General features: G+C 44.4%; 2 non-coding genes across 2 annotated transcripts; both read left to right on the top strand.

The window, feature by feature from the left end:
- The first annotated feature begins 6591 nt into the window (after window positions 1-6591).
- On the top strand, window positions 6592-8656 carry LOC149375923 (small subunit ribosomal RNA). The gene has a single exon (XR_016293271.1). It is a non-coding gene; the product is annotated as a small subunit ribosomal RNA (ribosomal RNA).
- A 949-nt stretch (window positions 8657-9605) lies between these two features.
- LOC111643686 (5.8S ribosomal RNA) lies at window positions 9606-9760 on the top strand. Its single transcript, XR_002759738.2, has one exon. It is a non-coding gene; the product is annotated as a 5.8S ribosomal RNA (ribosomal RNA).
- The last annotated feature ends 558 nt before the right edge of the window (window positions 9761-10318 follow it).

Consider the following 10318-nt stretch of genomic DNA (forward strand, 5'->3'; position numbering starts at 1 on the left):
AAGGGCTTGGAAAAGAAATTTGAAGCAAACCCCAGGTTTTTTGAAGCATATAATAAATTTATGCAAGAGTACTTAGAATTGGGGCATATGAAGGAATCCTTTGTACCTGAAGTCAATTGTTATTTTCTTCCCCATCACGGTGTATTCAAATCTACAGATTCCTCTTCCAAGCTACGTGTCGTTTTCAATGGATCGGCCAAATCTTTCAATGGAGATTCCTTAAATTCGTTGTTATATACCGGTCCCAATCTCCTAGCTAAATTGTTTGACTTAATTCTTCGGTGGCGATTTTATAAATTCTCTTTTACTGCCGACATTGAGAAAATGTTCCGGCAGATTCTAGTACATCCTGCTGATCAGTGTTTTCAGGCAATTTTGTGGAGGAAAAATCCTTCCAGTGAAATCAAACCCTATTTACTGAATACCGTTACGTATGGGTTAGTTTGCTCTCCTTTTCTGGCCACGCGCGTGTTAAAGCAGTTAGCCGCTGAGCATATTATCACACATAATCGAGCCTCCAAAATTCTAGAAACCGAATTTTATGTAGATGATTGTTTATCTGGAGGCCATTCAATTGAAGATGCTAGAGAAAAGGCTGAAGAGCTTTTGCAGTTGGCCAACCGTGGATGTTTGCCATTAAGAAAATGGTCAGCTAATTCCCCTCTAGTATTACAGAATATTCCTGAAGAATTATTGGTCGAGCAACCTAAGATCTTTCAAGATCACTCTGAAACCATATCTGTCCTTGGGTTATCGTGGAGCCCAACTATGGATTCGTTTAAATTCAATTTTGGCATCGATCCCGAACCCCCTTATTGGACTAAACGAACTCTTCTTGCCCAAGCAGCAAAATTTTTCGATCCATTAGGATGGCTATCGCCTGTTATCGTAGTTTCTAAGATTATATTTCAGTCGCTTTGGTTACACAAATTGTCCTGGGATGACCATCTTCCTGACGACATAATCGAACCTTGGAGCAGGTGGTTACGTGATATTCCACTTCTGAACGAAATTAGCTTACCTCGTTGGAATAATTATGTTCCTGAATGCTGTTCCATGGAAGTTCACGGCTTTGCTGATGCCTCAAAATCTGCATACGCAGCCGTGATCTATCTTAGAATAGTAGTCAATAATGAAGTATATGTCAACATTCAAATAGCCAAAACCAAAGTGGCTCCGTTAAAGATTTTGTCCATTCCAAGACTGGAACTTTGTGCGACTCAATTGCTTGCCAAAATTGCAAAACATTTCATTGACACTTGTTCAGTTGTTGGAGGTGCTCCCATTCATTTATGGACTGATTCGCTCGATGTTCTGCATTGGTTAAGATCTCCTCCCTCCAGGTGGCCTGTATTCATCGCCAATAGATGCTCAGATGTGCACGATCTTATGCCAAATGCCATATGGCATCATATATCAGGTAAACAGAACCCTGCTGATATCGCTTCACGAGGAATTACTCCAAACTTATTGGGTAAGCACCCTTTATGGTTCCAAGGACCAGACATTTTACATGAACTAAATCCCAGTTACCCAGAGGTTAAAGTAGAAGTTATTGAATCTACTCAATTGTTAAACGTGGTCAATAACACTGAGAAAGGGTTCGTTGATTGTTTGGCTCAGAATTGTTCTAAATGGACTCGTCTACTTCGGATCACCGCTTATTGTCTTAGGTTTATATATCGTTGTATTACTAAATGTTATGCGAAAAGATCACAACCTTTCAGTCCAAATTTGAATTTTATAGATGTAAAAGTGTTCTCAAATCCATTATCTAATTCTCTTACTCCCAAAGAATTGGAAATAACCACTCTCTTTATCGTCTATGTCCATCAACAGGCCCATTTTTCGTCTGACCTAGCTGTAATTGAACGAAATTTAAAGGGACCTTCTTCCAGGCAAGAGCCTTTGCCATCCCGTAGTCGATTGAGAAAGTTGGCCCCTGTGTTGGATAGGGATCTTTTAAGAGTAGGTGGTCGGTTGAGCAATTCTTTGTTAGAGCAAGATTCGAAACACCCCTTGATTCTATTCGGACGAGATTACATCACAATCATGATAATTGAATATTATCATGAACTTGTTCTTCATGGGGGAATTCAAATGACGTTAGCCGCTTTGCGTCGCAAATTTTGGATTTTGAATGGACGTCAAGTCGTTAAAACTGAGTTAGCACATTGTTTCAAGTGTCGACGTTTTGCAGCCCGACCTCAATATCAACTAATGTCTGAGCTCCCCAATTGTCGTGTCCAACCCTCGCCAGCCTTTCAAAAAACTGGCGTCGACTATGCCGGACCGTTCCCAGTTAGATTAGCAAAGTGTAGAGGTAAAGGTACCCTAAAGGGTTATGTTGCAGTTTTTATCTGCATGGCAACTAAGGCTGTTCACCTTGAGATTGTAGAAGACTACACTACTGACTCGTTCATTGCCGCATTCCACCGATTTGTTTCGCGACGTGGCCACTGTACCGACCTGTACAGTGACCAAGGTACTAATTTCATTGGCGCAGACGTCGAGATGAGACGATTAAGACAGTCTTTGGGTAATTCTGACTTACTGGTAAATGGTTTGACGCAATCTGGGACCCATTGGCACTTTAATCCGCCTTCGGCGCCTCATTTCGGAGGCCTCTGGGAGGCTGCGGTAAAATCAACGAAACACCATTTGAAAAGAGTTATAGGAGACCAGATTTTGACTTTCGTCGAGTTTTCTACTCTTCTCGCCCGTATAGAAGCCTGCTTGAACTCCAGACCTCTGGCGCCTCTGACCGATGACCCACGGGATCTGAACCCTCTCACACCTGCTCACTTTTTATCCTTTAGACCTTCTTATTCAATCTCGGAGCCTGATTTTACATCACAAAAATTGTCTCCTTTAAAAAGATGGAAATTGTTATCTCAGTCCCTTCAACATTTCTGGAAGCGTTGGTCCAAAGAATACCTTTCTTCTCTACAAACTCGATCAAAGTGGTTTTCACCCCAGCGCTCCCTAAAAGTGGGTGATCTTGTTCTTATAACTAACGAACAAACTGTCCCCTGCAAGTGGCCATTAGGTAGAGTAATTGAAGTCTATCAAGATAAAGAATCTCTTGTTCGGGTCGTGAAGGTGAAAACCCAAAGTACTGTTTTAATTAGACCAATCCATAAGCTGATTTTGATGAGAAAGGTATCCGAGATTGAACCAGTTTCTGATTAATAATGAGTTCATGTAAATTTTACCATTTATCATATAAAGTCAAATTGTAAGTGAATAAGCGATTCACATTTTTTAACTTTCTTTATATTTATCATATAAATTTAAATTGTAAGCGAATAAACGATTCACATTTTTTAACTTTCTTTATATTTAAAAAAAAAAAAAAAAATGATCCATTGTTTTCTATTAATGTTCAACTCAGAAATCGTTGTCCATTAACCCGAGGAGAACGAAGTTTTTGTGTTAATTCGATTATTCTTATTTTGATATTTATATTTTATCTCATTTTCAATTTGTAATATTATGAATTTTGCTTTGATATATCTACGTTTAACTCCGATCTATCAACCCGAGGAGTTTGTTCAAGATCAAATTTGTATTTTTTTTTTGGCTTAGTATTTCAAAAGGTTCGCGCTTGAATAGTCTAGTGTCTTTTACATCCAATCGCGTGCGTACACGAGCTCTGCAAACCATCCAATGGCTGCGCTCCATGAATACTTACGTAGCGGCAGATAATTAGCTTGCCTTTCAAGCGCCAGTCCGCACCCAGCGCTCGCACCAGCAGTTACGGTAGTTCTGCTACCCTTTTTTCAATTACATTAATTTCAGCGTGACTCAAATAACATCCTTTTACTCTTTAATCTTTCGTACATACCCTTTTTGTAACAATATTTGTAAGTGCTCTTAGTCTTGATTAAAGTTAATTTACATATTAGTCAAGTGCAGTGTGTGTAGTGTTTCTCAACTTCCGAACACGCTATTCCTTTCCTCTCAATTATCCGGCCACAGCCAAACATCTTGCTGCACATAAAACCAACAGCTAAATTATACAGTCCACCATCGAAGGCTGCAGAATTTTGCACAAGAAGAAACAACAACAACAACAACAACAACAACAACAACAACAACAACGACGACGATGATGATAACGAAAAAGAATAAAAAAGAGACGATGAAGAAAAGTTAAGAAGAGGAAAGGGAGATAGAGAAGAGAAGTGTAGGAAAAAATGAAAATAAGAGGAATTGGAACGACAGTAAATAGCAATGCGCGTGTCGGGTAAGAAGGGGAGAAAAAAAAGAAAAAGGGAGAAAAAAAAGATAACCCAAGAAAAGAAAAAACGAGAGAATAAAATAAAATTGAGGATGCCGACGATGGAAGCAATGCGCGTCGAGGGACTTTGAAAAATTTCGGCGGTCTTTCGAGACAGGTAAGTGGGAAAAAGCAATTCGCGTCGATGGACTTGGAAAAATTTCGGCGGTCTTTCGAGACAAGTGGGTGGTATGCTCGTGTGCGATGGTAGCGGGTAGCGGCGGCGGAGGCAACACGCGCGAGACAATTGGTAATCGATTTAACGATTCTATATTTTATTTTATCCTTAAGTTTCGGTCTGCCTAATACTCTTCAACTGCCGTAAAAGGGTATGCTCGGGAAGCAATGCGCCGCTTGGACTTGTGATGCATCACTCGCGATGATCGCTACTCTGATTGTCTGGCTCGCTTGCTTGCTTGCTTGAGGGTATGCGTGTCGTGCTTAATCTTTTGACTGCGATGCTCGTAACACGGACATGGAAGCGAAAACTATCGCTGTCTCGTTAATACCGCGGGCACTCGTCACTTCGGGCGTCTTGCTCGCCGTCTCATCGAACGAACGACGACTTTGTCCCGGAATCCTTTGGTATGCCTGATAAGCGAGCGCAATTAGCCCTCGCTACGTCGCACGTGTGCTTAGATGGTCAGGCGTGCCGGTAACCCTTGGATATGCCGGGACTGAGGCAAGAAAAATTGCAATGCGCGTGCCGGGATTACGGACCGACTGGTTTTTCTGGCTGGTTCGAACCGTGACTGACTGTGACTCGATTGTTCGGTGATAAAAGTTAGTTGCCGTACGTGCATCGAGGGTTATGCTTGATATAAAAAAAGGCCCCTTTTCTTTTAACTTTCGTTTAATTGTACGAGGTCTCTCTTTGAATGTTTCTCTTTGTCTGCCTGTTTTTACGAGTATCCGTCGAGCGACTGGTATGCTCCTCCTTTATAGCCGGTACGTAAAAGGCGCATACCTAATTTATTTAAAATAAAACGGTAATTCACATCGACCGGATCGTGTTGGGTCTGCTTCTAGGGCGTGTTGTCGCGCGAGCATCGCGGCACCGTTGCGGAGGGGGTTGGAAGGGGACCCATGAGAATTCGGGGTCACTGCCTTGGAACGCGAAAGCCGAAATGTGCATTCCCAAATTCATCAACGATCATTCCCGTACCGCTATTCGGGCCTCATAAGATTGTTGGAGGTCTGCTTGAAAAGCGTACGCATCAATTTCTTGAGGATATGTATGCTCCAAGGGCAATGCGCTTGTCAAAAGAGCAATCCGCGTGGCAGTGACCGACGAACGAGTGGCCCTCAGCCGTAACGCGAAAGCAATGCGCGTTGTTTCGTAAGCAATGCGCGTCTCGAACTTGTAAAATTTTACGCACCGTCGATCCGAAAGCAATGCGCGTCATTGTCATTGGAAACTTTCGTCTCGCTTAATTGCGTGTTAAACGGTACTTTGCTTCGCCGCGCCCGAGGACGCCTTGGCACTAGTGAGACGGTTCGCTTGTCAAGCCAAGCCTCAATTCACAGCATTTTCGCGGGTCAGCGTCTTCGACCGAATGGCCCTCAATGCTGATCGCGCCTCTGGCGTTGCATGCGACGTCGACGTGGCTCGTAGCTTGTCGACGGTATGCTAACCGAGCATCGACTCACTCGATACTGAGCGAGGATACAACGTGTACCTCTTGTACGTATACCACTGCGGTAGGCCCTGGCCTAGCGTCAGCGACCATATCGTCGGGTATTTGTTAACACGCAACTCTCACGAGAGACTGTTGACACTTGAATGATAAATTTACGTGGCCCTGCTTCGAGTTTAATTACGGCACCTCAAAGCTCGCCGTGCCGACCCGGTATTGTTCATTTACCGGGTCGTTCGAATGACAAAAGTGCCGCGGGTGGCCCATAGCGAGGCGTCGTCAACAACGAATAACGAACGGTCTTCGTCGCCCCTTCCGGAAGTTCTGAGGCCCTTGGCTTTTATTACCCCGGTAAGGCAACGCGGCGTTTGGGACGTTGTTAACGCTTGTTGAGCGATGGTCGACCGGAATTTGAAAGAAAAAAAATTCACCCTCGTTTTTAACGACGATAGCTGAAGATTTAAGCTTCAAGTGTCAGATGCGTCGTGGACTCGTCGTCGAATTATCGATTGGATCCTTTCGGAATAAAATCATGTTTTCTTCCACGTTCCTCGGCGTATTTCGCAAGACACGCAAGATAGCGCAATTCAACGACGAGCCGGTCAACGGGACGTCATTGTCCTTAGGCCACTCCAAATTGTGTGCTTTGAATTTAATTTTGACAAACGAAGCTCCCTGGTTGATCCTGCCAGTAGTCATATGCTTGTCTCAAAGATTAAGCCATGCATGTCTCAGTGCATGCCAAATTAAGGTGAAACCGCGAATGGCTCATTAAATCAGTTATGGTTCCTTAGATCGTACCCACATTTACTTGGATAACTGTGGTAATTCTAGAGCTAATACATGCAAACCAGAGTCCTAACCAGAGATGGAAGGGACGCTTTTATTAGATCAAAACCAATCGGTGGCGGGGACGCGTTCACGCGCGTTCTTTCGTCCATCGTAAAAGTTTGTGGTGACTCTGAATAACTTTTGGCTGATCGCACGGTCCTCGTACCGGCGACGCATCTTTCAAATGTCTGCCTTATCAACTGTCGATGGTAAGTTCTGCGCTTACCATGGTTGTAACGGGTAACGGAGAATCAGGGTTTGATTCCGGAGAGGGAGCCTGAGAAACGGCTACCACATCCAAGGAAGGCAGCAGGCGCGCAAATTACCCACTCCCGGCACGGGGAGGTAGTGACGAAAAATAACGATACGGGACTCATCCGAGGCCCCGTAATCGGAATGAGTACACTTTAAATCCTTTAACGAGGATCCATTGGAGGGCAAGTCTGGTGCCAGCAGCCGCGGTAATTCCAGCTCCAATAGCGTATATTAAAGTTGTTGCGGTTAAAAAGCTCGTAGTTGAATCTGTGTGCCACGCTGTTGGTTCATCGCTCGCGATGTTTAACTGACAAGATTGTGGGACGTCCTACCGGTGGGCTTAGCTCGAGCGTGCGTCTCGCACGGGTCGGCCTAGCGGCTTTACCGTCGTTGGCGTTGGCCCGTCGCGTGCGTGCGCAAGAGCGGCCCAGCTTAATTCCATCGCCATGCTCTTCACCGGGTGTGGCGTTGGGCCGGTACGTTTACTTTGAACAAATTAGAGTGCTCAAAGCAGGCTTGTTAACGCCTGAATACCAGTGCATGGAATAATGGAATAGGATCTCGGTTCTATTTTGTTGGTGTTCGGAACCCCGAGGTAATGATTAATAGGGACAGATGGGGGCATTCGTATTGCGACGTTAGAGGTGAAATTCTTGGATCGTCGCAAGACGGACAGAAGCGAAAGCATTTGCCAAAAATGTTTTCATTAATCAAGAACGAAAGTTAGAGGTTCGAAGGCGATCAGATACCGCCCTAGTTCTAACCATAAACGATGCCAGCTAGCGATCCGTCGATGTTCCTCCGATGACTCGACGGGCAGCTTCCGGGAAACCAAAGCTTTTGGGTTCCGGGGGAAGTATGGTTGCAAAGCTGAAACTTAAAGGAATTGACGGAAGGGCACCACCAGGAGTGGAGCCTGCGGCTTAATTTGACTCAACACGGGAAACCTCACCAGGCCCGGACATCGGAAGAATTGACAAATTGATAGCTCTTTCTTGATTCGGTGGGTGGTGGTGCACGGCCGTTCTTAGTTGGTGGAGCGATTTGTCTGGTTAATTCCGATAACGAACGAGACTTTAGCCTGCTAAATAGGCGTTACTTCTGGTATCTCGAAGGCCAAGGCCCCGTCGCATGCTTCGTGCGATGTTTGACGGTATCCAATCCGTCGGTGTCGCGCGGGGCTGGCGGTGGTTTTTGGTTTTTACTACCGACGTACACAAAAATCTTCTTAGAGGGACAGACTGCGTCTAGCCGCACGAGATTGAGCAATAACAGGTCTGTGATGCCCTTAGATGTTCTGGGCCGCACGCGCGCTACACTGAAGGAATCAGCAAGTCCTTCCTGGCCGAAAGGCCCGGGTAACCCGCTGAACCTCCTTCGTGCTAGGGATTGGGGCTTGCAATTATTCCCCATGAACGAGGAATTTCTAGTAAGCGCGAGTCATAAGCTCGCGTTGATTACGTCCCTGCCCTTTGTACACACCGCCCGTCGCTACTACCGATTAAATGATTTAGTGAGGTCTTCGGACTGACGCGCGGCAACGCACTCGTTGCGTTGCCGATTGCACTGGGAAGATGACCAAACTTGATCATTTAGAGGAAGTAAAAGTCGTAACAAGGTCTCCGTAGGTGAACCTGCGGAAGGATCATTAACGTTCGCACGTAAGACGTCGCAACGTTTGACATGAAAGAAAAAAAAAAAAAAAAAGAAATTTTGTTCAAAAGCTGCGCCGAAGGAAAATGTATAATCGTTGTATTTACGCGCCTCGCGCCACGTTACTTTTTCTTTCTCCCTCCTTTGACAAGGGGCTGTGAAAAATTAAGTTAACGGATTGGCGGTCGTAGGTTTCGATGCGTGCGCCAATGCCTAGCGTCTTTGTTCTATAATAGTTGAAACATACGATCGGGCTGGCCACGCTCGCCCTCGCGCACCTACGTAAAAATCGTAGGGTGCGCGTGCACAACGGATCTTTATTTTTTCTTTCCATTAACCAGTGTCTTGCCGTGGCAACCTCGAGGCTATTGGTCACGGATTTTATGACGAAGATTGAATTTCGACCGGACAGCGTTTTCCTCGAGTCAACGGTTATTATGTTGAAAGCCTCGTTGTAACGAGGGGGAACGTCGTCATTCGGTGGTCATGCAATCACTTCGTTTTAATGACATGATCGAGCTTACGAGGATAATAGCGTGTACGCGTTATTATCCAAGGTTTTAGAATGATTTTACGCCCCAATGAGCCGAGACTCTGCGTATAAATGTCGCGAAATATTATGAATTGTATGCGTGTCGCCGTTATTGCCTCTTTCATCTTGTTCTCAAGATAAAAAGAAATGGGAGACGCCGCTTGTTATCATAAAGTTTCGTAATATTTCGTGGTGCGCCCCAATGCCTGCCGCTCGTGTCGCATTTGCGGGACTCAGCGGGGTGGCCCAACAAAGAACCGATGGGCACACTTTTTATTCGAAAGAGCCTGGCTCTCCGTTGCGTTTTGTATTGGTCATTTTTCGTATAATAAAAAATTCGAATTGACCGAGAAAATATTACACATTAAGTGTAAGTGTGAAAAATAAACTATAATAATGATAAAAATAAATTGATTACCCTGAGCGGTGGATCACTTGGCTCGTGGGTCGATGAAGAACGCAGCTCATTGCGCGTCAACTTGTGAACTGCAGGACACATGAACATCGACACTTTGAACGCACATTGCGGTCCTCGGATATATTTCCTGGACCACGTCTGGCTGAGGGTCGTTCGATAAAAAAAAAAAACAAAAAGACTGCTGGTCACGAAGAGAAACCCGACGCGTCGTTATCAACGACCCGTCGTATAGTTTTTCTTCGAGTGTACGAGCTAAATAATTGGGCGTTCGTATGAAATCAAATGCGTCGCTTGAAATAAAAAAAGAATATTTAAAAAAAAAAAGATGAAATAATGGATTGTCGAAAACGAGAAATAAAAATTTGACCGGTTAAAGCGGCAACGTTGATGCCGTTTAAATCGTTTGTCATTCTTTTTATTTTTTATCATTTTTTTTTGCCTCCCAACTTTTTTTTTTGGTCGTCGTTCGCCCGAGTCCCGGAGCTCTCATTAAATAATTGTTTATCCAAACACTGTTGAATCAAGAGCGGACCGGACGAGCCGTACGATCGTCAAAAATACTTTTGCGTCGCGGTTTTGAAAGCAAAGCAAAAAAAAAATAAAGCGTCGCAGGAGGTAAGGAAAGGAAGGAAGAAAAAAAAGGAGACAAAAAAAAACATTACCATCCGGTCGATGTGCAATCTTTTTATTTTATCTTTCTTTTTTTTTTG

Source organism: Copidosoma floridanum, unplaced genomic scaffold, assembly GCF_036245765.1.
Source record: "Copidosoma floridanum isolate Cflo_tuat_1 unplaced genomic scaffold, Cflo_Japanese_pri ptg000002l, whole genome shotgun sequence".
Classification (NCBI taxonomy): domain Eukaryota; kingdom Metazoa; phylum Arthropoda; class Insecta; order Hymenoptera; family Encyrtidae; genus Copidosoma; species Copidosoma floridanum.